This window comes from Apostichopus japonicus, chromosome 5 (genome assembly GCF_037975245.1).
Source record: "Apostichopus japonicus isolate 1M-3 chromosome 5, ASM3797524v1, whole genome shotgun sequence".
Taxonomy (NCBI): Eukaryota; Metazoa; Echinodermata; class Holothuroidea; order Aspidochirotida; family Stichopodidae; genus Apostichopus; species Apostichopus japonicus.
Genome location: NC_092565.1, coordinates 13,206,459 through 13,231,556, shown reverse-complemented (window position 1 = coordinate 13,231,556; position 25,098 = coordinate 13,206,459). Strand labels below are relative to the sequence as shown.

Here is a 25,098-nt window from a genome sequence, read left to right as displayed (position 1 = left end):
GACCTGTTATCAATCATAATCTAGTTTTTTGTGGCTTGCATGTTAAAAAGCATTAATGGAAGTACATGTGGTGAGAAAATTGGGTCAATTGAGGCAATTTTAGATCCCTTTAGGCCTCCCAGGAGCAGCGTAGGAAATTTGTTTACCACTGAGTGAAGAGGTTTGTTTACAAGTGACGAAAACTTCCGGCTCGGATAGCAAAACGTCTGAAAATTTCAAGCTTGGGTGATTTTTACGCATAAATTAGTATTGCAGCCTTAAAGTACCACAAAGAGCATGTGCGTTTCTATACATGAGACTAGAACAAAATTTTGAGCATGTCTGACCAGTTTTCCTCCCCAATAAACTATTGGGTCATTAAGCCTTGACCTACCAAAGCTTCCGTAATTTTATTCCTTCCTTGACCCTGCTAAAAGTAGGTGCCAAATGCACGATATTCAAAATCCTTCAGAATCAGACCAAAATGCCTACCGTGTGTGTGACGTGAACGACTAAGTTCAGTGAAATTTGACATCTGTGGGCACCTAAAGTACATGGTAACCATATTTTAGGTTATTTTTGCTAAAGTTGAAGTACCTGGTGTTTGACTAAGGACAAATACTCAGTTTCAATGCATGAAATACCCATACTGTTGTTAGCTTAGGCCTCAGGTTCATAATGGCGCTACGTTAGTACCCTAGAACACGTCTACACCAGCTGTAGCACAATGTTGTATGAGGTCTGAATCCTAAGTGGAGTGGCTGCTGAGTGCTAAAACCTTGCACAGAGAATGTTTTGAGTCTTATTCAGCAAATAATCCACAAAGGTATGCATTTTCTGCTCCTGCATATGTGTATCAAGGGGTTTTTGAGCCTATTTTCACTATCATTAGTTTTCTGTTGTTTTGTCAATTTTCAGAGAAAGTTGATGCACTAAGTCCTCAGCATTCACAGCTATATACTTTGAATGGGTGTGGTATCAATGGACTCAACTGGTTAGATGAGGTAACAACAAATCCCAAACAACTCTGACAGCAGAAAGAGATATCCTGATGCTTCCATGGGAGATCTACTGTAGTAACTACAGTATAGGAACCAGTGCTCGCCACCAATGGAGAATAAGGTAATTTGACGTTGTTCTTTGCCGACAGGGTTCATTTTAGATTTTTCAATTTGCTTAGCAGTACTGCTAATCAAAATCCTGAATTGATTAGCAGTTTGGTAAAAATGGTTAGCAATTTTTTTTTCTGTGCACGTGCGCTGCACGATAAAGATAATGTCATAAATGTATCCCTGGCACTGGGGGCGGGGGTCTCCCTCTTTGGAAATATTGACTCTCAACTCTCACAAGAAAGTTTCAAACATATCTTTCCACTTTTAGAGGGGATGCAATTATGCAAGCATTCACGATGTGGCATATTGCGCAGTAACGTTGATATATCGAATTTCGCCGTTGGCCCCATAAATAGTTACACAAATATCAAAAATCGTGATGAATTTAAATTTTATTGTAGGATGTTCACGATATTGATTAAAATACGTCAAAAGTGCGCGAAATCATGTTTATCCATGGTACAATCACACTAGGTTGCCGCCTAGCTTGCCAGTTACAATAGTTTGCAGTTTTGATGTCAATAAAAAAGTGGAAGCATATCCCAAGTAAATATTCCGAAGCTAGCTACCAATAGCAGCAACTCGCTTATTATCCACTGCTATTGTCCGCCACTAGTATTGCTTACTGGCAGCTGCTATTGTCCGCTGTTATTGGTAGCCAACTTCAGCTTGATGCAGACTGAGCCCGCACCGGTGGATCGGAGTACGAGTGCGAAAGTAACGTTATATTATTATTATTGCGTAGCCACGTAGGTCAGATCAGGCATAGGCCTCGGCCAAATAAATTATTTGAATCAAATGCGAAAACAAAACTCCAAAAGTGTCAGATAAAATAGCAAATATGAGTGTAACATTTCGTGCCAATGAATCATGCTCTGTGTGATAGTAATGTATGTCGTTATTTGGGACTTTAGGCTGCTATACTCTAGGTGTGTGTAGTCTAGGGGCCTACCTTGGGTTGTGTAGCAGTTGCGCGATACAAAGTATCATCTTGCATCGCAAATGTAAATAACCGCATCGCAAAGTGCGATGCGATACCGCTTAAAATGAACCCTGTTTGCCGAGCAACAAATTTGAATGTTTTATCCACCTCTCTTCCCTTATAACTGTCTTTAATACATTGTAACAACCTATGCACAAACCTTTAAATGGACTGGATATGCTGTTGAGGTGAACAGTGTATCTAGATAGCATTTCAGTAATCGTTCCTTTTGACTACTGTACATACTATTGCAGTGTGTTTCAGTGTGTGGCCGTTGAGCGTGTCGTATAAAGAATAAAGTAGGCGATCATTTATTTAGTTACAGACTTGGTTTATTATTGTACTTCAGTAGCCATATTCAATGGAGTGCACAGACTCGTAATGTGTAATATGAAGAGCAAGTACGGTAGCTCATATTGATCAGCTACATAAATGTACTTGTCACATCTCCTTGCCTTTAGATTTTAAGTCACGTCACAACTTGGTGAATGTCAACAGCATGCAATACAATTTTACTCTATACGAGCATATTCATACTTAAGTTCATTACATTAAATGCACTAATGCTAAACTCAAGTAAAACAATTAAAAAAAAAGAAGATAAACATAAGTTTTTATAGGGAGCCTAAAACAGCACCTTTAACAACTTTACGACAACTACAGTAAGTGGTATAATCTCTCAGATAGCTTGGGACACGCGTTACTCTTCCTGAACGTGTCTGCTGCGGAAGTCTATCTGAGTAATCTTTAGCAGTGTGGGGGTTTTGTGTTTGTGGATCAGTTTGAGTAATTTCTTGCTCAACTGTTTCCAGTGGTTCGGGGTTGGGTGTGTAAGTCTCCTTTGTGTGTCGCAAGTGTTTCCTGTTTCTGCGATATACACGCCTCTTTTCAGTCATAACTTCATACGACCTGGGCGACACTTGGTTTTGGACAATTGCCTTTTGCCACTCTTGACGCTTGGATGGTGGCATAATCCTGACTGTGTTTCTGGTGTTAAGTGTTGGAAGTGAATGTGAGCCTTTATCATGATAGTAGGCTTGTCTTGCCTTGTTTGATTTAATCTGCTCTGTCACCTTTGTTGGCACAGCAGGTTTCAACAGTTTACTGCTAGTAGGAAGCAGTGTCTTTGTCCTACGACTAAACAAGCGTTGGGCTGGACTGGAGTCCATGTTTTGATATGGAGTGTTTCTATAAGCTAAGATAGCTAGATATGGGTCTTTCCTTGCTTTTTTTGCTTTGGTGATTAGTGACTTTGCCATCTTGATTGCTTGTTCCGCCCTACCATTACTTTGGGGAAACCCTGTGGAAGATGTTGTATGTCTGAATTCCTAATCCCGTGCAAATTGTTTGAACTCATAGGAGCTAAATTGGGGTCCATTATCAGACATGCAAACGTCTGGGATACCATGTCGAGCAAATTGCCCTTTCAGTTTGTGTATCACACTGTTGGAGGTGGTGTCCTGGAGAAAGTCACTTTCAAAAAAACCAGAAAAATAGTCGACTGTCACAACATAGTTACGGTCATGAACATGGAATAGGTCTACGCCAACTTTGGACCATGGTCTTCGCTCTATTGCATGTGGCATGAGTGGCTCTTTGGGCTGATTAGTTTCCACAGAAGCACACACGTCGCATGTTTGGATGTAGTCCTTCAGCTCGGCATTCATAACTGGCCAATACAGGCATTCACGAGCATGGCGAAGACATCCGTCTATTCCTAAGTGCGAAGAGTGAATTTTATCGAGCATTTCCCTCCTGAGTGTTTTGGGAACAACAACTCTTTCACCACGGATTACCACGCCATCCTGCACTGTTAACTCATCCCGACATTGGTAGTAGGGAGTCACACACTGTAGTAAGTAATTTTGAGACTGGCCACCCATTGTGAATGATGGTAATGAGTGTCTGCAGTGTACTATCAGATGTTGTGTGCGCTTGTATTGCCTGTTTTCTGGAATCAGTTATGGGTAGTTGATACACCATGTTCACTGATTCTACCTCTCTAGAGGTATGACCTTGAGGTTTTCCTGGAAGATACGCTCTGCTGAGCGTGTCAGCCTGCTGCATCTGTTTGCCTGGCCTATAGCCTAAGGTTACATCATATCTCTGGAGTCGCAGCAACATTCGTTGTAGGCGTTTTGGTGCCTTATGGACAGTTCCGTAAACTAGTAAACCTTTTCACCAAAACTTAAAAAACGTTAAATCATTACATGTAGGGTATCAGATGAAAGCTAAAACTCTGAAGTTTCATAATATTTAGCTAATTTTCACAGAACACATTGTTTCCAGGCAGAATAAGGTGTGTATTAGTCAACCAAAAAAATCTCAAATTTGCTTCATAAAAATCACCCAAAAACAAAATGCCTATTTTTGCCTGTGTATCTTCAGTAGAATAAATATTCTTAGATTTGCTGAAGTGATATAATATATAGATTCAGTTGACAAACAGATAAAGTTGCAGGGATTTTCAGTTTTCTGAGAATAACTTTTTTTTAAACTGTAAATTGTCATGTGTACGTCCGTCACAGAAAAATCACATTTTTTAAATTTCATACAGAAGGAAGTACCCAGATTTCAAGACATCTACAATTCAATGCACAATTTGAACACTCAATAACTACATAATGTGCCTTTAATCCCTAGGATTTTATTTTTTCAGAAAATGCTGTGACAGACGTACGTATCTTCGTACGTCCGTCACGTACGTCCGTCACGTGTACGTCCGTCACATTATTTTTGTTTAGATAAACAATGTATTTTAACATGTTTATCACTACATTACCTCTGAATTTAATAATCAAACCCATTAAGTCATTAACACAGATATTAGGTAGTTTTGTGGTTGCTTCATTAGCATAAATGTAGTGGTATGCAAACATTGCATACTTCAGTGTCAACTAGCATATATATTTGTGTTATTGGTTAGCACTTGGCAAGATATCAAAGAAATGGCATGGTACAGTATTGAACCACATGTTCAGTATGCTATTGTCTACATTGATATTTAAAATTTCATCTAAAAGCCTTGTTCACATTAGAAAACACACAGAGGGGATCCGATCGAATCATATCCCTTGGTCGAGATCAACATCCTAGTGTAAATACTATCCTTCTCAGGGTCAGACCGTGACATGTTGGTCCCCTGTTCTGGGGGATATCAGTTCCAGAGTGTGAACACTCAGGGACCAAGGTGACCGAAGATCAAGGCAAACAAACTACATAACACCATGCCTGTTCCACTCACTATTAGGCAAACTAACCATGGACATATATGGAACTATTAGCTACAAACTATTTGTTTATGTACAACATTGTTTCTTGTAGTTCTGCCATTTATCCTTCCCTCTGACCATGAGGTTTCCTTTCGATATCCAACATACTGTATATATTACACTGTGTTCAACTAGTTTTTAGTTAATACTGTAAATCAGTTTTAGAAGGAAGATTGTCTGAGAGTCATCAAGAACTGTTATTGCAATTGTTAGTATTTTGTTAAGTGCTGTAGTATGCATGTTATTGTTTTGATGTAATTTGTTCTACATTTGCTTTAGGTTCATTACTGTTTGTGTTGGGTTTCAGGTATCATTATGTGGAAGAAAAGTTAATTTTGAACCACATTTGCTCATAGTTTCATGTTGGTGGACAGAGTTACCAGATGGTTCTTCCTTAACTTCACAGTGTTTGTGTGTATTACCTTTATAAATGTTTCATAGTTGCTATACTAACCAAGGGTGTGCCGCTGTATCTCTGTATGTTGACATGAGATATTTAAGAACTATTGCCAGTAAATGCTCTCATAACTATTCAGCAATACTGCTGAACAGCTATTTGTAGTATGCACACCCTGGTTATAACACTGACTTCACTTGTTATAACAGTGTTATAACACTGACTTCTTTCTCCCACTTTCACCTCAATCTTGAATCAATATACATTGCATGCAGAAGTTAGTGACACTCATCTTTTTTAGAAATTTGCCATACACTTTGTGCATTTGCACTTTTGTGAGAGTCACCATACAAATATTGTAACTTCCTGTTCATTGACTCAGAGTGGGAAATCAGAGCTGGAGCATGAGTTCAAGTGTGAACACTATAGGAGATTTTGGAAACATATTTGCGGTTAAATTGTCAACACAGGACTAAGAACAGGGGATCCAATGTGAACACAGCCTAAGAGCGCCTGAAGCAATACAACACAATGTATCACACATATGAAGTTCTGAATTTCTTGTTTGCTGAAATGTGCTGTTACAGTATATCATCCATACAGAAGCTTGCAGTACATGTATTTAAATATAAAAAAAAATTTCAAGTAAATAAACAGGGTGTGAAGAAAAGTGAAAGAAAAATGGTTTGGTGCTCATACCATCTTAATGTTAATAGAGACCCATCATTCTGACCCACTAGAGAACTTCAACTCCCTAGGGGTCTAACATCTGTATTATTTGAAATGATGCACACAAAATTTTAAATCAGCTTACCATTGATGATTTGCATAAAATTTAAAGTGAAATATAGATTTCCAATAGAATAGAAATTTTGTGAGAGGGTAAACCTTCTTTTCACTATTACTTTTACCTAACTTGTTCCATTAGCCACAAGTAAATGAGCTGCATTAATGTGTACATCTGTCAACAATGGAAACTCTGGGTGAAGCTCTGTCACAAATTAAAATTTTAGGGATACCAAGTAGCACTTTTGTTTGTGACGGACGTACATTTACTATATAATTTCACACGTGTACGTCCGTCACAAAAATTTGTACGTCCGTCACAGATGAATTTTTGAATATATTGCAGGGAAGTGATAAAGGTTTCAACTGCTTGTTTACTGATATGTGTAGTTAAGAGTCTTCTTCTTAACATGTATAGTAGTTTTAAATTGCATCCCATCCCAATTCACAGAAATTTTCAAAAGAAAATTACTATCTGAAAAAGTCACTTTCTCTGGGTACGTCCGTCACAGGGAGGTTTTTTGAGAATTTTTGTAGTTTATTTAGATGGACAAGGAATGAAACTCCATACAAGAATAGTACAAGGTAGATGTTCCATAAAACCCAAATGAAAAGTTATCTCCTATATAGCCATTGAGATATGGATCAACAAACTGTCCGAAATGTACGTCCGACTTTACGGAATTGCCCTTATACAACGTTTGGCAGACGATGCTTTCCAGTGGTTTGTGATCTGTTTGTACAGTCACTCTACGACCATACATGTATTGGTGAAATCTTTCCAACCCAAATATGACAGACAGGAATTCTTTTTCTATTATCGCATATCGCATTTCTATGTCACTCAAGGAGCGACTAGCAAATGCAATTGGGTGACCGTCTTGCATTATCGTAGCACCCAATCCCGACTCTGACGCGTCACTCTGCAAGGTAAGTTCCTTTGCGGAGTCATAGTAGCCGAGCACTGGTTGTGAGGTGACTAGGCTCTTAATGTTATTGAAAGCCTTGTCGTGAACTTCATGCCACGACCACTCTGTGTCCTTCAGCGTCAGTTTGCGCATTGGTTCGCATGCGTCACTTAGTTTGGGTAGGAATTTGCTGAGATATGTTACAAAACCAATGAATCTCCGAACTGCTTGCGCATCGGTGGGTTTTGGCATCTTAATGACTGCCTCAATCTTTCTTGGATCTGGTTTTAATCCTTGGCTAGTAATCAAATGACCCATGAAGGATACCTCATCTGTCCTAAACTTGACCTTATCTCTATTGCGTCGCAAATTTTTCTCTCGACAACTATCCATGAGGTTTCTTACCTTCTGGTCGTGATTACGGATAGCTGCTTCTTTGGTGGGACCTTCCCCATACACGATAACATCGTCTACAATTCATTTTACACCAGGCAAACCCTCTAGGGCCTGATATGCCTACGCTGGAACTCTTCCGGCGCAGCATTTAGTCCAAATGGAAGCCTTAGCCATCGATACCTTCCAAAAGGGGTGTTAAACGTGGTCAAAAGTGAGCTCTCATTATCAAGCTTCACATGCCAAAACCCATGCTTAGCATCGAATACACTAAAGACCTGAGCCTTACTTAAATCTGGGAGTATATCCTCTAAGGTAGGCATAGGATAGTGGCTGCGCATGAGACTCTTGTTTAGGTCTCTGGGGGTCGATACATATTCTCATTTTCCCTGGCTTTACCACAGTCACTAGACTGGAGACCTAGGGGGTTGGCTCTGAAACTGGCTTGATGATGTTTTGTTTCACTAGCCTATCTAATTCTGCTTTGAGGTTGTCTGGGATTGCCACAGGGAACCTACGGGGTGGATGAACTACAGGTACTGCATTGGGATCTAGCTGTAGTTTATATTCCCCTTCTAGTTGACCTATACCCTCAAAAACATCATTGTACTCCTGGTACAGGTTCTCAACATTAGTAATTTGCCCCTCCTTCACAACTTTGACGTTTTTACCATCATTTGCATTCGTGATTGCATTGACGCCTAGTGGTTTGGCAATGTTTTCATGTCTAACTTCTATGAGACCCATCTGCTGGACCACTTTGCTGCCCAGCAGAGGGATTGCAATATCATTGTCAACAATCACAAACTCAGCCCGGTATTTCTTTCCATTTTTGGGGTTCACCAATTTTAGTTTGCATTTACCATTTGGCTTTGAGGTACTCCCATTGTACAATCATTGATAATACCTGGCTAGTTTGCTTAATGTTATGCTTACCTAGTTTCTTCATAACTGAGCTTGGTAAGATGTTGCAGGTTGCCCCGCTATCAATTTGAAAAGTGACTCTTACTTCATCTATACTCATGTCAGCGTAAATGTGACTTTGTTGCTTATAGTTAATATAGTTTATATTGTTCTCTGTCTTTGGAGGAGTGAGCAGGTTCACCGTATTGAGATCCTCGAAGTCGTCATCTGAGAGGGACTCGGAGGAACTGTCGCCAATGTTGGACGCACCTTCCGCTACAGCATTTACCCACGGTTTCCGTTTCATTTTGCCCCTTTTGGGTCCACTCCGTTGGGATCCGCTCGCTGACGCTTTGCATGTAGCTGTTCTGCATTGAGCTGCAAAATGTTTCTTCCTGTCGCATTTGGAACAGGTCTTTCCATATGCAGGACACTGGTATACTTCCCAAAGACGTATCTGTTCCCACAGTACTTGCATTTCTGAAGTCTGTCGTCTTGCCCGCTTTGTCGGAGCGCGTGCACCTCTGTTTTCGTCTCGATGGTCCTTATCCTTTCTCTGGATAGTTCCACCTACTGGCACATATCCTCGCATGATTTCAGGGTAAGTTTCTGTGCCCGTAGTAATCGCTCTCTGAGTGCCGAATTTGTGATACCACACACGATCCTATCCCGGACAAGCGGGTCATGCAATGATTCAAAGTTACATGTTTGTGCCAGGACTTTGAGTTCAGTGATGTATCTGTCCAACTGCTCCCCTGGCTCCTGAAATCTCGTGAAGAATTTGTATCTTTCTACAGTTTCATTTTGCTTTGGGTTGCAGTAGGCATCAAAGGGTGTGAGGAGCTCTCCAATTTTCGGGGAAACATCGGCAGCGCCTGCAGCTGGTACCGGATTTATAGTCTCATATATCTCACGTCCGGTAGTGCCCATAAGATAGAGGCACATTTTTCCTTTAACTTATCATCTTTGTCAGACATTGCCAGTTCTGCATATAGCTTGAATTCTTCTTTCCAGTGTTGCCATCTGCTTGCCAGTTTGGGAGAAGCAAAATCAATCTTCTCTGGTGGGGGAACTTTATCCATACTGTTATTGTAACTCGCGATCTTCTGGCAGAATTTATTTCAGGAATCGTCTGAATGTTAATTTTAATTCTCCAACGTGTACACGGTTTTGTATTGTACCGGTACGTACAGTAACGCGATTGTTTTCTTTTCTTATTTTCACCTCACCAGACTGTTGTTTCACAAGGCTTTAGCTGCAGTGTGTTCCCCTTTGTTGCATTATGAACTAGTCGAACACAGTTATATCTTACTGTTATAGTTTAGCGTACAATCTGCAGTTCCTTTCTTTGCTTACCACATCACACTGCATTCTACGTTGCATCTCGGATTACTGTACTGTTTTATCGCATAGTCCTATACATACGATACTGTGTATGCTATTCTAACGGTGCATTCGCATAGCGGAATCTTACCGAATTGCTGACTAATTCACGGTGATTTTCGGGTGATCAGTCCTTCGAATCTCGCAAGAATGTTCCTCGAAATTATCTTAAGTTTACTTCTGACACCATGTTTCAGTTTGTGACCGTCGAGCGTGTCGTATAAAGAATATAGGAGGCAATCATTTATTTAGTACTTAACAGACTTGGTTTATTATTGTATTTCAGTAGCCATATTCAATGGAGTGCACAGACTCGTAGTGTGTAATATGAAGAGCAAGTACGGTAGCTCATATTGATTTGTATATTTGTATATTTATTTGTTTCATCACAATTTACAGTGTGACGGGAAGTCTCCTATAAAGCCTGTAAGGCTTAACAAAGTAGGAGACTCCCCAAAAAGAAAAAAGAAAGAAAAACTTAAGAATAGAAAAAGAAAAGTTAATAGTAGCATCTACAATGATGAAATAATCGAATTGACTCTACTTGAAATTAATAATGTTAATAAGCAATCCAAACACACACAAGAATAAATCCATCAATAGTGAGAAATAATTACAGTTTTTAGATTCCTATTGAATACAGAGTAAGAAGGCTTATTCTTAACATTATCCTGGAGATTATTCCACGTTTTAATAGCACGAATACGAGGGTTAAAAGAACTTAAAGTACTTCGTTGGGATAAAACATGTGCGTTATTACAATGGCGTGTTTGATGGTTGTGGATTAGTCTATTACTATAAAATCTTTAAAAGCCTCGGGTAGCAATCCATTCCATGCTTTATATGCAAATGTTACAAGCTGGACTCTTATAATATCATTTAGTTTTAATAAATTTAATCTTTTGTATAATGGGCTAGTATGATCACGTGGTGCAGCATGTGATATATGGCGGATAGCTCTCTTCTGGAGGACACATAGGTGATTAAGATTTGTAGAATAGGTTCCTGACCAAATAGTCGTGCAATAAGTTAATTGGGGTAAAATCAGAGTTATACAGAGTGTTCTGAGTATATTTGGAGGTAAATAATGTTTTAATTTGCATATAATACCAGTATTTCTAGCCACTCTGTTACAGACTGCTGATATCAGACTGCTGATCAGCTACATAAATTGAATTGAACTTATTTCTACATTCCATTATTTTACATTTACATTTTGAACAATTTATGATGAATATAGATGGTATCAAATACATTAAACAGTAAATATAGAGTATTGAAATAATATATATGTGAGATGGAAGTAGAGGAACCAGAAATAAGTGGATACTTTTCTGGTCTGGTCCCTTTGTAACAAAGAAAGTGCAAAATACAACACCCACCCCACCAACCCCCGTCCCACCTCCCCCCCCCCAAAAAAAAACCTAACAAAGTCAGAATCTTATAAAAAGAAAATGAAGCAAAAGAGAAAAAAAAAAACAGGAAGTACAACTAAGATGGATTGCTATGCAGTAGGTATTGTTTTAGTTTTTGCTTAAAAGTATTGAGTGTTGGAGAAATTTTAATGGCATGATTAAGAGAATTCCAGAAGGGTACACTTGTGCTACGAATTTGAGAATGGTTAAGACTAGTTCTAGAGTAAGGATGGTGTAGCATATTCATCGAACGAGTGTTATAAGTGTGATAACTAGAATTGCAAGTATAAAAGTTATTAAAAGCTGGTGGGAGAAGACCATGATGAAATTTGTACATAAATATCCCTAGTTGGTACTTGTACAAATCATATAAAGTTAATGTATTGGAGTCTATAAAGAGAGGAGCAGTATGCGAGATGTAATGAGTCTGGTTTATATTGCGGATAACACGTTTCTGTAACTTAAATAAACTGTTAAGTAGAGTTGACTGTGTATTGCCCCAGACAAGAAGACTATAGTTGAGATGGGAAAGCACAAGAGCATATTATACAGGGTCAAAAGTGACTTCTTAGGTAAAAAATTCTTTAGTCTATTGATCACACCATTGGATTTAGAAAGCTTCTTGCTGACCTCGGAGATGTGTTGTTTCAAAGTCAACTTGTCATCAATGGTTATCCCTAAAAATTTAGCATGAGGTGAAGCATCAACTGATGCCCATCCAGTATAACATTAATGTTACTAGAGTCTTGGACCTTGTTATCAAAAATCAGTAATTTTGTTTTAGAATATTAAGAGAAAGTTTATTTGTTCTGAGCCAGTCAGAAATGTTTGAGAAACCACTAGCAGCTTCAGCAAGAGTGTCACGTAAGTTCTTATTTTGTAGGAATACTGTGGTATCGTCAGCAAGCAAGATAAAAGTTGAGTTCACAGATGAATTATAAATATCATTGATATAGAGAATAAACAATAGGGGTCCTAGTATAGAACCCTGCCGTACACCAATATTACATAGGATACGATCTGAATGGGAACTATTAAACTGTACATAATTACATCGATTATGGAGATAACTTTTAAACCAGTTATGGGCTGTACCACGAACACCATAGGCAAACAATTTATTTAATAAGATACGATGATCAATGGTATCAAAAGCCTTAGAAAGATCAATGAATATGGCAGCAGTAGTGAGCCTATTGTCCAAACCTCTTGAAATTTTATCTATGAGACTTAAAGCAGCCATATAAGTAGAATGTTTATTGCAAAAACCATATTGGTTTGTAAATAGGATTTTATGTTTTGTAATAAACTTTATAAAGTCTATCGTATGCAAGATGTTCAATGATTTTAGAAATGACAGGTAACACAGATATTGGTCTGTAATTTGAGAAATGCTTCGGGTCCCCAGACTTAAAAATTGGAATTAACTTCGCAATTTTCAGCTCTGACGGAAAAACTCCATTTGAAAAAGACAAATTGATAATATGGGTTGGTGGTATTGAAATAATATCAGCTACATGCTTTAGAATTTCATTCGTAATATTATCATAACCAGGACTCTTGCCATTTTTAACTTAGACAAAGCTAATTTTACCTCCTCAACATTAGTTGGGAAAAACGCAAAAGAATTTGGAATATTGCTATTAACATAACTTAATGGAGTATGCTGGCCAGCATGAAGCTTTTTAGCTAAATCACTAGCAACTGAAGAAAAATAACTATTGAATTCATTAGCAATATCATCATCATTTGAGGACAATCCATGAGCACATGCAAATGTCTTATTGGTAACATCAACTCTCTTCTTATGCAGGATTTTGTGGATCACTTTCCATAGTTGTGTGGAGTCGCCTTTATGGTTCTCAATTAAAGTACTAAAATGCATCTTTTTGGCCAAGTTAATGGTAGTTATGAGTCAATTTTTGTACTTTGTATATGCTAACTTACGCACTGAAGTAGGGTTTTGTATGTATTTAGAATATAGTTTGTGTTTTTGTCTGATTGATTTTAGGATACCAGCAGTAATCCATGGGGATTTTCCATAATTAACTTTCTTATGTACCCTGCTGTATGGACAACACTTGTTAAAGGTCCATGAGAAAATATTGGAATAATTTCTATAGGCAGATTCAGCATTTTGGTCATTAGTAATGAAAGACCAGTCGAGGATACTGAGCTCATTCTTCAGGTGGTTAACATTTTTGCGGCATGTGTTATTCTTAAAAATAGCATGTTTCTTTTAGTTTGAATCTTACTTCCTGAAACACAAAAGATTGGATAGTGGTCAGAAATATCAGTCAATAAAATACCACTCTTAGAAACATATGTAATATTTGTAAAAATATTATCAATCAAAGAAGACGTAGCAGAAGTAACCCGTGTAGGTTTATCAATTAGCTGATAACAAGAGTATAAGGACATTATGTTACGAAGCTCTTGTACATTTTGTACTTTGTTCTTCTTTCCAAGATCAATGTTAAAGTCCCCTGCAAGAAAGACACCCTTGTTTTCAGTATTCAGAGCTTCTAAGCAGTTACCCATGCACTCAACGAAGTGATTAATTTGTTGATCGGGTGGTCGGTATATGACTCCTACTATTGTATTTCTGACTGTAACATTATTTAGCTCAATAAAAAGTGACTCAGCGCTATCACTCATTAAATGAGTAAGATCGGTTCTTATCTTTACATCTAGAGTCTCTTTTGTGAAATGGCAACACCACCTCCTCTTTTATTATTTCTATTTCTATGAAAGAGTTTGTAGCCGTCTATTTGGAGGGTGTCAATAGGAGAAAATCATGCAGCCAGGTTTCTGTAATGCATATAAAAGTGAATTTAAAATTGTTAATAGAATGCATAAAATTTACAAAAGGGTCAAAGTTCTTCGTAAGACTTCTGGTATTAATATGAAGAATTGTGGTATGTATATCAGGGCACTGAATGTTGCTATTAAAACTAGAATCATTATAGTAATTACATGGAAAATTACTTAAATCGTCTCCCTGGTCGTTAGTTACTGTTTCAGTGAAGATGAAAGATGTTTAATTCTGTAGTGTTCACACCATTTTTGGACAAATTAAATACATTATAAGCATAACATTGCCATTGGTTTACTTGGTCTGATCTTAGTTTCTTCTTAAAGGTATATAGATGATTTAGAGAAAGGAAAAATGGAAAGGTTAGTTTACATAAATTCATTGAAGAAAAAAAAATCATTGTGAGCATAAATTTTGTAACTTAGGTATTTGTCAGTCTATCAGAAGACTATTCGAACAGTAAACTTACAGATTTTCGAGGTCTCTTTCATTTTTAATATTAATTTTTGTTTCTTGTCCATTGAATGACGTTATGAGTGCGATGATTCGGCCATCAATAGTCCAACAATTGTTTACTTTATTGTGTTCTTTGGTCCTCTTTAGAAGCGTCAGATTTTCTTGCGTTAGGTCGTCTGAGATTACGATGCCAAGTGGATTTTAAGCGTCTTCTTGCTTGCATTACCTGGGATTTCATTTGGTAGGATGTGAATTTGACAAGAATTGCTCTCTTTGCCCCGGGTCTTTGGCGTCCTGTTCGGTGAGATCTGTCTATGTCTGGATCGGTAACGGTGACAATTAGCTTTTCTGCTGCCAGTTCCTTTACAATTTGATTTGTGTCTTCACCTTTAACTTCGTTGATTCCGGTGATTCGTACGCTGTTTCTTCGGGTGTATTGTTCAAGATTGTTGAGTGAAGCATGCTGTGATAGTTGGGCTTTTCTAAGTTGTTGAATTTTTCTTCCAGTATCTTGTAGTCGCTTGTTTTATGGTCTAGTTTATTTTCGACTGCAAATAGTCTTCCTTCATACTGATCTATTTGCTCTACAAGGCTGCTAAATTTGCTTTCAATAGCGTTGGTCACACACAGTTGTATTAGAGCCTTAAACTCATCGCTCTCGAAGAGATCAGCTGTAACCATGGACGCGACTTCGGCTATTGACTGCTTGCTTTGTCTTGTAGCTGCCGCAGGTCCTTTGCTATTGCTTCCTTTGTTGTCTCCAGCCATTGTTGGGCAAAAGAATTCAGTAGATCTGAGTATTTGACAAAATGTTAAATTTTGTCTCTGAGGTAAGCAAAGCTTAGGCTTCTTGCTGAGTGTAGATCACTTCGGAAGGATATTTGTGTCACAGGAGTGCCTCACTGGTTATAGCAGAAACATCACTTTTTTTGTCATATTCGTTAATGATAGGACGATTTATTGGCCTTCAAGTCGGTCTGTAGTAATTGCTCACATGGTTTTTAGAAATTACTCCATAAGCATTATTTTAAACATTGCAAAAAGAAGAGATTTTGCAGACTTTGATGTATGTCCACCCCACACTGGAGTCAATTCAGTATGTAAATGTACTTGTCACACAGTGAGGCTGTGGTTTACAAATCCCGATGATCCAGTTTTGGCAAAGAACACCTTCAATTCTCTTCTCTTATTCTTAGTAACTTAACAGTTGCACTGGAGTGACATGCAATATCAGTTTAACATGTTCCAAACAGTTCAGGAATACATTTGGGTATGTCCTGTAGGTCAGTTTGGGAGGAATCAGCTGAGCTAAACAAAAGTAGTTTTCATTACTTTTCAGAGCCAGAGACGAAAAACCCTCCCCGCTGACCCTTCTCTGGATGACGTTTCTGCAGGTAGGGCAAGCCAGACCAAGTGGACTGTGATCAGGGATACCAATACAACCTGCAGGAATCATAGATGCACCCAAATTGGTCAAGCTTATCAAAATTGGTAACTGGAAATGTTGTTGCAGACGTAGACCTGGTTACTGCTTACACAGTATGTATACTGCTCATATGTGTATTTACACACTGCACCTTGCATACTGAAATCTCTGAAAATACATCTTTATGGACCTAAAATGATAATTGCATAGAATTTTGTTGTGGTTTATATTGTGACGACTATAAAAAGTATCATATTGGTATTAAAAAAAAATTCATCTCTCACTTAAGGTGGCATACTCCTATTAGAGTCTGTATCAGTCCGCTTTATTGTTCTCCTTCAAGAAAAGTGCCAAAATGCAGCAGGGGAACATCTTTTGTGACCTGTTATCAATCATGATCTAGTTTTTTTGGCTTGCATGTTGAAGAGCATGAATGGAAGTACATGTAGTGAGAAAATTGTGTCAATTGAGGCCATTTCAGACCCATTTAAGGCCTCCCAGGAGCAGCGTAGGAAAATTGTTTACCACTGAGTGAAGAGGTTTGTTTACAAGTGACAAAAACTTTCAGCTCGGATAGCAAGAAATCTACATGGTCATGATACGGAAAATTGATGGTGCCATGAAAGGCCAACTTGACAGCTATCCGGTGATGGGTAGCGTTTAGCTAGTGAAAACTTCTATCTAGACTTAGAGACCACATTACTTTTGTGATTTAGTGTGTAAGTCAATGGGGCTTTTAATGGGCGTATGCTACCAGAAGGATTCTTGCCAGGTTTGTTACTGTTTTATTAAGCTTTTTAGATGGACAAGAGTTCACTCTTGTAGCTACCCTTACCGAAATGCCAGATCTGGCTTTATATCTGGTTTAATCTGGCCAGATCAAGTTTTATCTGGCCATATAAAGCCAGATATAACTGGATATAGAGTCAATCCAGATATGCAGATCAAGTTTTATCTGGCCATATAAAGCCAGATATAACTGGATATAGAGACAATCCAGATATGCAGATCAAGTTTTATCTGGCCATATAAAGCCAGATATAACTGGATATAGAGTCAATCCAGATATGCAGATCAAGTTTTATCTGGCCATATAAAGCCAGATATAACTGCATATAGAGACAATCCAGATATGCAGATCAAGTTTTATCTGGCCATATAAAGCCAGATATAACTGGATAAAGAGTCAATCCAGATATGCAGATCAAGTTTTATCTGGCCATATAAAGCCAGATATAACTGGATAAAGAGCCAATCCAGATATGCAGATCAAGTTTTATCTGGCCATATAAAGCCAGATATGACTGGATATAGAGTCAATCCAGATATGCATATAAAGTTTTATCTGTCAATATAAAGTCAGGTATAACTGGATATAGAGTCAATCCAGATATGCAGATCAAGTTTTATCTGGCCATATAAAGCCAGATATGACTGGATATAGAGTCAATCCAGATATGCATATAAAGTTTTATCTGTCAATATAAAGTCAGGTATAACTGGATATAGATCATGTTTATCCAGTTATACTTGACTTTATATTGACAGATAAAACTTTAAGACTGTATGCTCTTACATAGTGTATTTTCATAGAGATTTACATTGCACTATATTGTGGTACTGCACTTTGCATATATATATTTCAATAGTAAATCACTTACAGTGTATACACTAAGTCAAAGGGGGAATAACTATCTCTATCTGGGTTGCTAGGCAACCACTCAGAGTTTAAGTGTGAAGGCCACTTTTGAACAATGGACATATGTGTTTTGATACTTTGTAGGAGTGAGATAGGAAAGGGAGCTATGTGTACACTAGTGTCCACATGGTAGGAGTAAAGAGCAGAAGGAAGTTTAACAGAAAGGATTGGTACATTAAGAAAAGGTGATGGAGATTCATAAATAATATCCTATTGATGTCAGGACATTGGCAAAGGTTTCTATAGTGAACTGAACAGTCCGAAGTAAGGAAGAAGTTTTTGGAACGGATGGCAACAAGGAATATATTTTGGGACTGAACTTCGATACTGAATGGAACATATATCGCCCTCCTGGAACTTATTTATTAAAGCAAATATATTAAATAAAAGAATAGCACAACGCAATTTAGTATCAACATCTACAGGACCACAGAAGAATAAAGAACTCAACTTTGAAGTATTATTTTTGAACAGCGGTCATTTTATGACCATAGCAGTCGGATTAGGTAACAGCAAGGAGCTTGCACATTACATATTTCCACTTTGTTCCAATCCAGTTGAGTTCTAGAACACAGCTGTGTTTATATTTTGTGTGTGTCTTGCTCTCTGTATGGGTCTCCGTACCAGAACAGAGATAACTGATCACGCTGGAAAGTTAATATCAATGCTAGTCCAGTTTTGGCCAATTATTTCCTATTTGATTGACATTTTAGCCAGATATATTTTTTTATATTGGTCATATAAAAGTTTATCTGGATTTTCTTTATATCAACCAGATAAAGTTTTATCTGGCCCAGATATGGATGCAATAAAATTTAGCCAGATCAAATTTTATATGGGCCATATAAAAGTTTATCTGGATTTTCTTTATATCAACCAGATAAAGTTTTATCTGGCCCAGATATGGATGCAATAAAATTTAACCAGATCAAATTTTATATGGGCCATATAAAAGTTTATCTGGATTTTCTTTATATCAACCAGATAAAGTTTTATCTGGCCCAGATATGGATGCAATAAAATTTAGCCAGATCAAATTTTATATGGGCCATATAAAACTTTATTTTATATCAAGTTATATCTGCCCAATTTTTTATCTGGCCAGATATAAATTCCAGATCTGCAGCAGATCTGGCCCAGATTGAAATTCCAGATCTGGGCCAGATCTGGATTTTTATATCTGGCCCAGATCTGGGATTTCGGTAAGGGTACATAGTGATTCCAAACACAACCTTTGATTCAAGTCCTACAAATTCTTCCATATCAGAAAGACCTATAGGGTTGTCCCCACATCCATTGCTTCTCTCTCTGTGAGCCATCATAGCACTGTGATAGGCCCTTAATAGGGCTTGCAAATTAACTAACCTGTTTCCTGTAGATTTTACAAACATGGTTTGTTGTGACTGAGTTGAAAATATCTCATGTCCTTTATCTGCTGGGTTAATTACTCTCTCATACTCTTCCTTGTCGAGCCTTCTATAAGCAGGTTTGCAAGAGGAATTAGTTGCCATATCTGTATCAGAAGAGCTAGGAATATCACCAGTGCAATTGGCATCAGCTTCAGCAGCTGTTCAAGCAGTAAAACCAAACCTGTTACCTGGCTTGAAGGTCGTTGCATGCCTATCAAACATGCCTTTCCTTCTACCCATTCTTCTAAATACTAATCAGTTTTTATCCTTAAAATATACCAATTTTCCAGTGACCTATTCACTAGTTTTGTTTGTAAGCATTTATTGGAAGTCTAAGCAGTTGAATAGCTGCACATAAAATGATACAAGACAAGACTTACACTGAGAAACTAGTCAATATGATGGACTACAACTAGTTTGGAATGTTGTTTGAACAGCGCCCTCATTATAGATCTGGTCACAGCTAGTACATAGCTCTCCTGAGTATTTTTTGCACCAAATCTGACAAAATACCTTTGAAAAGCAGTGCCAAAGTAACAAGTAACTTTTTCTCTTTCACTTTAGAGCCACAGCTATGGGCTCATGCTTACTGGATGCTGGGAGTGATAAAAATTTCAGAGGGAAGAAGGCCAACCAAGTTTCCACCAGAGGGGGTAAGTAGCACCAAACTGAGGGACTGTGCTTAAAACACATTGTGTGGACCCAAGAACAATTTAGACATTCAGTAGATGCCTGTCATGCTGATGGAATGACTTCTTATCACACTAGGGAATATGTCAATCATTGGGCTCTCACTTGTTTAAAGTTCAGTACTGTATTATTCATATAGACTGTACAACATGTGTGAGACACCATATGAAGATTCACCCAATAGACAGAGATACACAGAAATGATGTAAGTCACAGCTTCTCAAAGTATCATAAAAAGGAGGTTTAATGTGGAGTTTAAATATCTCAGCTGTTACTTATGGTGGCATACTCCTATTAGCATATATATCAACCTGCACAAGTGTTCTCCTTCAGGAAAAGTTCCAAAGAGCAACAGGAGAACATCTTTTTTTATATCTTATCAACCACTGGACTGGTTTATGTTTTTAGTTCTACCATGTAGCTTGTGCTCTCTCTCTCTCTCTGAGTTGTGCTCTCCTCCATCTGTATGCTCTGCCTCTCTTATGTAATTCATCACATTGCTGTTTCCTTTGCATCTATTTCAGAGTCTGGATACATGGACTATTTGAGCTCACCTCTAATCCTGCAGCTTCCATCTTCCTGGCTATGGACTCTTCAGGCCCTTTATTTGTAATGTTTGTGGCACTGTGGTCCCTGTACTGACTGTTGCGTGAAATGTTTGTGCTATGTATTGGATTGGAAACTCGAAAGCATTTTTGAGTGGAAGTCTGAAACTGAGTGGACCATAAACGTTTGCTGCAGGTGGGTGTCTCAGGTATTTCATTTACAGTACTGATTTCGCTTAACTCCCGTTGAAATTTGTTAAAAGGAAAATAAACAAATTTCTTTGTTTTTTATCAAAATTTGCCGATTTTATGGAAATTCCACGAATTTTAACGATTGGTGATCTCAGTCATTTCCTACGTGGAATTTTCAACGATGCGTTGAAATTCTTTTTTAAACGAAATAGAAGGTCAGTATGTGGTAAAGCGAAACGTCGGAAAACGTGTAACTTCGTATATTAGTATCAATTAGACTTTGGTACAGTCATTTGAAAGCAAGAATATTTACAAAAGCATTCTCAGGCTTGCATGAGTAGTAACACTCAAAGAAACATGTAGTAAAACTGACGGGGGACGTTTTCTGACTGAACCCCAAACACAGTGACATAAGTCTTAACTTTGCCAGGCTATCTTGGAGGTTGCAGTACAAGCTATGTACCACGAGGCACCCTTCCAGATAAGTTGGAGTGCTGTTTAACCATTAAAATAACAATGAATGGACATAAATAAACTTGGTTTAGTTGCAGATTGCGAAAAATAGTTATTCTTAAGAGATGTAAATTTGGTTTTTTATTAGAGTTGAAGTATGAACTTTGTTTCCAAGCGAAAACATGTTACTTGAAGCAAAATAAAGATGCCCCGCCCATTCTGCTAGGACGCTTCCATTTTTCAAAAATGCGTTTTCTCTTTTTATATTTTTCTATTTTGTTTAATATAGATTTGGCATGAGACATGTTAATCAGGTTAACTTTGATGGAATAATTTTATACCAGAAGTGGAAAAACTTAACAGTTATTACTTTCATTTCGGATCATTTCCGAACAAGATAACACACTAAGGGTGTGACCGTTTAAACGATTAACTGTTTAACCGGCCGCAAATGCACTATCCGTTTAGAAAATCACAAACCGTATAAACGGAAAATTAAAAAAAAAATCAAATACAGTTTAAACATGAAAATTATTTAAAAATATGTAAAGAACTGAGTAATGTACTGCAAACTATCAATGAAAAACAGAAAAACGATGTTTTAGGCATAAATAATGTGTTCAATATAACTATAGTAGTAGGCCAATAGTCACAAGCTCATGATAGTGTCATCAATTCGTTTTCTCAGTTTATATTTGCGACATATATTTATTTATTTATTTATTTGTTTTTCCACAGAAGTACAAAGCGGAGGGAAGTCTTCCATAAAGCTTAAAAGCTTAACAAAGTGGAAGACTCCCTAAAGAAAAAAAAATTAATTAATAAATACAAATTGAATGTTTGTTACATTATGTACAGAAACTGCTGAAGTAAATAACTCATTTACATAATTTAATATGATGATATCAATTCTTTTTTTAAACATTTCTTAAATGAATATCACCCGTGTACACCGATCAATGGCATGGTGAAATCCCGTGTGAAAATATGTCGATGCCAAAAGACGCAAATGGTCGTTCTAGAAAGTATCGTAATAACATTAACAACACAAGGCCAGTTGGCTCTCTCAGGTCTGCACGTATACAGCCATTTTTGCCACACATGGTATTATACTGTGCATGCATTGCGGGCGGGATTGCGGCAAACATAAAAGAATATGAATGAAAATGATAAACCTTACAATATTTTTCACAAATATTGATGCTTAGATAAGTGCTTCCTCACAATCAACGAGCCGCCCCAAAATTCACTCCGCTTACGTAAAACTTCTATATATATATATATAACGTGGAAAAAATTCAAGTTTTTACACACATAATTCCCACTGACATTGGTCATAGAACATAAGTAGGTCATTGACATTTGAACTTGCCCAAGTTCATTGCACCATAGGAACGACACAACACATATCAATTCCTTTCTTTCTAAAATGCACACTAAACATTCTTCAAAATAGCCCTCTTACTGACCAACGCGTATGACTCATCACCTTGACCGAAAATCCTGTGGCTCTGTGCGGACAAGTTGTTTGGACTATTCCATTCATCAGGGGGGTCTTAAACGGTGTTTCTATAATTATAGGATTGCATTAGATAAATTAATTGGTACTTACTTGCTTCAATATTTATGATGCATATTCCACGGTCATTTTCTTTGAAATAATATTAAGTTCAATAAAATATGACGTTTTGAAAGCGAAACTCGGCTGTGGCGATGTAGGTGAGCACTGTGCATTGCGTAGCTGTACCCTATTGCAGAGTACAGGATACACATATTACGTAACGGCGTGCCCACCGAAGAAAGCGAAACTTGCATTTTTCTTAGAAGACATTCGATTGGATTGTACTTGGTCCGATTGAAGACAGTGACCAATGAAAATGAATTTAACATCAATGTAAAGTTAAGAAAAAATCCTTTCCAAAACCGTTTGAACTAAATTTGGCAATGAATATTCAAGAGGATGGTTACGCAAACAAAGTACGGCTATCAAATGGTGAGTTTCTTCAGTATTTACTGTGTGTTTTCAATGAGGGTTTTGAGTTCGATATTTATTAACCTTGCATCGTAAATCACCCAAGTCCGGTGGAATTTTGAACTGTATTGTTAAGAAAATAACAGAACTTTAGAGACAACACATTTCTCTGTTTAGTGCCGTTTGAACTAAGTTTTTTCGGTATTAACTTTTCACGCTATGGCTGTAGGAAAATGGTCTATATGGTAAAGTCATAGGCCTAAAACTGCGGCGGTCGAACTCAGTTCGCGTGCCGCACAAGGAATGGCGCTAAGGAATTGATATGCATTGAACATGATGTTACATTATTCCGCCATCTGGACGCCGAGTGTAAATTTTGGTGTAATATGCAAATTATGAATGGTACTGCGCTGCGCGGTTAAAATTAAACCTATTGCGACACCAATTTTGGGAAGCTGTTGTTGAAGAAACTTTTGTATCAAATGTAAAGTACTGTATCATGTATGTGACACAAGAGAAAGAAAATGAAATCGGAGGCTGCTACAACCCATTGCAAAACACATGCGTGCGTAATTTGTTTTTTAAACATGACTTTTAATGAGTAAGCAGGAAAGGTGGGTAAGTTTGCTAAGTTAGGCGAGTTTTTGTTTAAAATCTTGTGATAGATAGACAAATATATTGTTTTTTTGCTTCAGAAGTTAAGATGTTGCCGAAGGCCGAGTTATATAAATTCAGTGATCTGAACTTCTGAAGTCCACGATATACTGATCAGGTGTGATATTCTTTTCATCAATTATTACACGTAATGTTCGCAATATTATTGGGCCTAATTAGTAATTAACATACATTGATCGTTGTCTTGTTGCCTGAATTGCTACTTTTTTGAAAAAAAAAACCCTTAATTATTGTACTCATAATGTCCTATTTTCATTAAAAGTTGAGTGACATTACGTCGAAAAAGCCGCAATCGGGAAACAGCGTTTAAAAGTTTAACCCACCGGCAGGTTATACGGTTAAATGGTTAGTGAAATATCCGTTAAGTCACACCCTTATAACACACAAAAAAAGAACGACTTTATTGAATGAAAATATACTGAAAACCATATCGCAAAAACACAAAATCGGCTATAACTCGAAAACGGAAGGAGCTCTATGTCGTTCATTTTCAATTCTAGTTTAAAATTACATTTTCGAACGATGTATTACATGCCTTGTCAAACATTCCTGATTAGTAAAACTAAGGAAGGATATTTGATTGATATTATTTTATGAGCTGTTCCACTTGAAAAATGATGATAAAATCGAAAAACAAAACATTTACTTCTCATGTAACGCATACCGGGAGACTCATAAAAACCCCCTTCTCGTTAAATTAAATTTACATGCCATCAGGCCAGTTGAAAGCCCTCCCCAGTAATGTTCGATCAGCTCTTCCCAATATACAATACTCAAATAAGCAATGAAAATATATTCATTTTCCACAGGTTTCTCCCCAACTTGGGCCCAAGCCACTGCTTTATTTTCTTAGTAGTCATGGAAGCAATTGTTTGCAACTCTTTTGCTGGCCAGGTGTTTTCAAGTTTTATTAATAGCACAACTTCTGATTGGTTTATTCAAGATAAACTTTCTATCCCTGCTGGATTGTTCTACTTATATATATATATATATATGAATGAATATTTGGTTTTCAATTAACTTAGTTACAGGTAACATCCATTCCATTATGAACAGTAGGGGCAAAATAATGTTTGCTTCTAGAGTAAGCCAGCCAAAGGTTCTGCAGTGCTAAACCCCCACAAAGATAAATACTATGCTAATTAACAGATGGTAGGCATGAATTTGACAAAGCCAGGTTTATGATTGGAGTAGGCCTCTCAAAAAAGTTTGGTCGCTGGGGATTTCCAGGGTAGG

General features: G+C 37.5%; 1 protein-coding gene across 3 annotated transcripts in view; it reads left to right on the top strand.

The window, feature by feature from the left end:
* The first annotated feature begins 309 nt into the window (after positions 1 to 309).
* The window catches only part of LOC139967735 (BRISC complex subunit Abraxas 2-like), a 45,361-nt gene continuing 20,572 nt past the window's right edge, over positions 310 to 25,098 (top strand). For 2 of the 3 annotated variants that reach the window (XM_071971781.1, XM_071971780.1), the window contains exons 1-5: positions 398 to 536; positions 898 to 1,101; positions 16,141 to 16,340; positions 19,900 to 19,988; positions 20,550 to 20,766. The gene's annotated coding sequence lies outside the window, so the exon portion shown is untranslated. Of the gene's footprint in view, positions 537 to 897; positions 1,102 to 16,140; positions 16,341 to 19,899; positions 19,989 to 20,549; positions 20,767 to 23,882; positions 23,960 to 25,098 lie in introns of all 3 variants that reach the window. The other variant, XM_071971783.1, reaches the window with a different exon arrangement.